Genomic DNA, 5,000 nt, shown 5'->3' with positions numbered 1-5,000 from the left:
ATTTTGGCGTCAAGCAAGCCAGGAGGGGACACATACCCATACATGGTAGAAGAGAAAAAGATTAAGGCAGGTAGAGAGATTCTAATCTTTGGGGATCTACTTTAAGCCAGGGTGGAGGGGTGAAGTTGAGGTGGGTTGCAGGATATGTGCAGGGGGCCAGGGATGATTTTCATCAGAATCTGGAGCCAGCTGGAATTGGATTGCTAGTGGGGTATAGGATATCTTTGAACGAAGAGCTGGGGAGGAGGAAACGAGGAAATTGAAAGAGTGGCTGGAAGATTTTGCTTGTGGAGAGAGTCAAGGACTGAGAGAGCATGTAGTGGAAGGTGTGCAGAGAACTTAGCTGGAAACACTTAGGAGTTGAAGGCCAAGAGGAAAGCAGATGATTCGATGGCGTGATAATGTAAAAGTATATTTATGGAGGGTAGGGTTCAGTTGAGGAAGACGCTTACGATAAGAACTGACCCCTTAGTTGGGCATAACGGTGAGGAGGAAGAAGCCAGAGGTCGGCATCTTGCTGGGTGTCACTGGTCTCTGGAGTTTGCCGTTGATTAAGTCCGGGATGGATGCCACTTAAGTGGTGCCATCTATTTTTGGATTTTAGGTGTAACTTATAATTCGGTGTTTGTGTTAATGGGTAATCATAATGAAAATATCCATCATCTTTCACAAATCTATCTTTTTTCTTAATTTGTGAAAAACATACCTGGTAAAATCTCGGAAGTTAAGATGATAGGGATAATGATGATTATATAATGAAAATTTGAGAGAAATGTATAGTTACAAAATTATACTGACTATTGATGATGTTAAATGACAATTTAAGCAATTCAATATGGATGAAAGTATGTAATAATAACAAGGATAAAAAAATAAAGATTAGTGATAAAATAATAATGACAATGATGAATAGGTGGATAATATTAGTAATGATGGATTCACGAAAACCCAACCCCCAAACACAACACAAATTATACACATACACTAACACCACACCCACACACAAGCAGTCATGTGGGTATGTGTACTTATATGGGTGTGTGTGTGAGGGTGTGTGTGTGTTGGCGTGTGGTGATGTGTGTGTGTGTGTGTGTGTCTGCACGGTAATGCCGGCTCCTGCTGGTTACGAGTTGCTGTCGTCGGTTTCTGTCGTGCGTCTCATTAAAACCCAATTTGCTAGCGATGTTTCAGAGTAGTGGGCTTCGTTGGGGGCTGAGGGTGGTGCGGTGCGGAGTCTGGTCTTTTCCCGTCTTTGCGCTGCGGCGCTGTGGGGGTTATCTTTTCAGATTCCTTTGAAGGCTTGCGGTTAAGTGGGGGCTGGGACGACGGGGGAGAAGCTACGGGCGGGCGGGGACGCGGGGGCCAGGGTGGTTTTGCGTGTTGTATGGGGAGGGGGTGGTGTATTTGTTTCTATCGGGGGGGGGTGCGAGTGTGTGTGTGATTGTGTGTGGTGTGGTCGTGAGTGTTGTGTGGTGGGTGTGTGTGGTGGATCTCTTTGTATTTGTTGTGTGTGGTTTGAGGTGTGTGTGTGTGGTGAGTGTGTTGTGTGTGTGTGGATGTGTGGGCGTGTGTGTGAGTTGTGTGTGGTGTGTGTGTGTGTGTGTGTGTGTGTTGTGTGTGCTGTATGAGTGGGACGTGTGTGTGTGTGTGGTGAGTGTGTGTTTGGTGAGTGTAGTGTGTGTGTTTGTGTGAGTGTGGTCTGGGGGTGGTGTGTGTGTGTGTAGTGTGTGTTTGTGTGAGTGTGTGTGTGTGTGTGTGTGTGTGTTTGGGGGTGTGTCTGTCCATATGAGAGATTCTGTCTTTACTGTCTGTTGTTTGTGTGTGTGTGAGTGTGTGTGTGTGTGTGTGTGTTTGAGAGAGAGTGGGTGTAGGGTGAGTAGGGTTGTGTGAGTCTCTGTGGTGTGTGTGTGTGGTGTGAGTCTGTGTGTGTTTTTGTGTGTTGAGAGTGTGAGTGTGAGTTTGTTTGTGAGTGTGAGTGTTGTCCTCTATGAATCTTCAGACTCTCTCACACTCTCACTCTCACTCCTCTCTCTCTTTCTCTCTCTCTTCCTCACTCACACTCATCTCTCATACTCTCTCTATCTCTCATGTGTGTGTGTGTTTGAGAGTGTGTGTTAGTGTGTGTTTTTATTTTTATACATAATTATATATTTTTTATTAGTTATATACATTAGAGATATATATATATATTTTTTATTTAGTATATTTATTTTACTGTGGTATTTATATCATACACACTTATCTATTGTTCTATCTCTCCTCTCTCTCGCTCTCTCTCTCTTTTCTCTCTCTCTTCTCTCTCTCTCTCTCTTTCTCTCTTCTCTCTCTCCTCTCTCTCTCTCTGCTCTCTCTCTCTCTCTCTATATATTTATTATATTATATTTATTATTGTTATATTCATTATTATATGTATATTTATTTATAATTTATATATATATATATTTTTATTTATATTTTGTACAATTATGTATAGACATTTGTGTATATCTAGATAACTTATATTTGTTACTATTAGATTTATATAGATATATATAGATTTATTTATATATATATACTTACTTATATATATATATATATATATATATATTGAATATATTTATATATATATTTATTATATATATTTATGTGTGTTTATGTATAGTTTTGTGCGCGCGTGTATGTGTGTGTGTCTGTATGTATACTTATGAATATGATCTCTCTCTCTATTTAGGTTAACTTGATTTTTTTTTATTTTTATTTTATAGTTATATATGGAGTTATGTAGAGAGATATAGATTGTATATTCCATATTATGTGTGTGTGTGGTGTGTGGGTGTGTGTGGGTGTGTGGTGGCGGGTGTGGCGTGGGGGTGTTTATACATACTTAAGTACTCACACTCACACACTTCTCTCATCAGTCTCTCTACAAGCACAACGCTCTATCACTCTCACATCTACTCCGCTCTCTCTTCTCACATGTGTGTTGAGAGAGTGTGTGAGTTTGTGTGTTTGTTTTATTGTTTGTGAGACTTGTCTGAGGTGCTGGTTATGTCCTCGCTTTCTCTGCTATCTCTGCTCTCTCTCGCTCTCTCTCTCTTCTCCGCGCTAGCGAGCGCTGCTCGCTCTCTATCTTTTTTTGTGAGAGAGAGAGAGTTTGATTTAGTGATTCTTATTGTGACGTTTATGGGCACTCTCACATCACACCACACACACTCACACACACACACTCTATGAGATTTATATATAGAGATATATTTATATATATTTTATAATACATATATATCTATACATTTACATACATATATGTATATATTATGTATATATATTATTATATATATATAATATTATATACATATTACATAGATATATATATTATATATGTATTTATATATATATATATATATATATATATATATATTTTACATTTACACAACAACACACACACACACACATATATATTATATATATACATATATTTATATATACATATACCACACACACACTCACACACACATATATATATATATATATATATATATTATAATATATATTTTATATTATATATTATATACATTACATACATACATTTATTTATTATATATGATATATATATATATATATATATTATAATTATACATATACATATATATTGATATATTTTTATATATATATATATAGATATTATATATATTTACTATTTATATATTACATATACTCACACACACACACACACACACACTCAACATATATATTTATATATTTATTTTTATATATATATTATATATATATATATTTATATTATTTATTTATATATTACATATACACAACACACACAACACACACACATCATTTATATATATATATATATATATATAATGTATTTATATATTTATATATTTATACATATTACACACATTTTGTATTATATCATATATTTTATTATATATATATATTATACATATATTTATATATATAGATATTATATATATTTAAGCACACTAGGGGCACAAGCAGTGCATCTTGGTCCCAAGCCCGGATTAAATGGGGAGAGTGGGGAGTTGCGTCAGGAAGGGTCGTCCGGCCGTGTAAAACTCTGACAATACTACTAAGCGGATCACAATTGAGTGCACCATTGCCGGATCGGTCGCGGCCGGATTAACAACGGACCGCCTACGGCTCTGTGTCCCAGCAGGGGGCCGGTAGACAGTACGTGTCTGTAGGGTGAACGTGAGGAAGAGAAGAGGTGGAGAACGTGTACGGAAGGAAGCATGAAAGAAGGAACGGAACAGAAAAGCAGAGATCCTTGGGGCCTTAAATGTGGGCACCATGACTTGCAAGGGAGAGAACTGGCCGATATGATTGGAGAGCAGGATGATAGATATTCTCTGAGTACAGGAAACTGGCGGAGGTTATAAGTTGTTAAAAGGAAGGAGAGAAAGACCTATTAACAGACTAGCCAGACAGAGGGAGAGAGATGGGAGGATATACAGCATGTTAAAATGATGAAGGAGGCAGACGGAATTTATACTGACGAAGGGGAAATTATATTTCACAGATGGAAGGAATACCTTGAAGACCTCATGAACATTGAAAATGAAAGGAAAGAAGGTTAGAAGGGAGGAGAGCCAAATTCATAGAAGTACCAAGGATCGGTGAGGAAGGACTTAGGGAAGAGGAAGAGGGGCAAAGCTGAAGGCACGGATAAGATACCAGTGGAAGGATGGAAGAGCTATAGGGGTGATGGCCGTGAGTTGGTTAACAAGACTGTTCTGTGAGATCTTGGAAGGAGGGAGGATGCCTGATGAGTGGAGAAAGAATTGTGTTAGTGCCAATTTTTCAAGATAAGGGAGTATGTTGCCATGCAATGAAGATTATGGAGAGTTGTTGTAAGAAGCGAGACGAGGTGAGTTGGAGGTTCAGTGTATGATAACGTTTGGATTTTTGCCAGGAGTGCACAAACAGATTGCAATTTTTGTTTTCTTAGGATGTTGATGGAAAAGTACAGGAAGGACAGTGGGAGC

This window comes from Penaeus japonicus, unplaced genomic scaffold (assembly GCF_977035675.1).
Source record: "Penaeus japonicus unplaced genomic scaffold, GWHDUDI00000001_assembly GWHDUDI00000012, whole genome shotgun sequence".
Lineage (NCBI taxonomy): Eukaryota > Metazoa > Arthropoda > Malacostraca > Decapoda > Penaeidae > Penaeus > Penaeus japonicus.
This window is presented reverse-complemented; position numbering follows the sequence as displayed.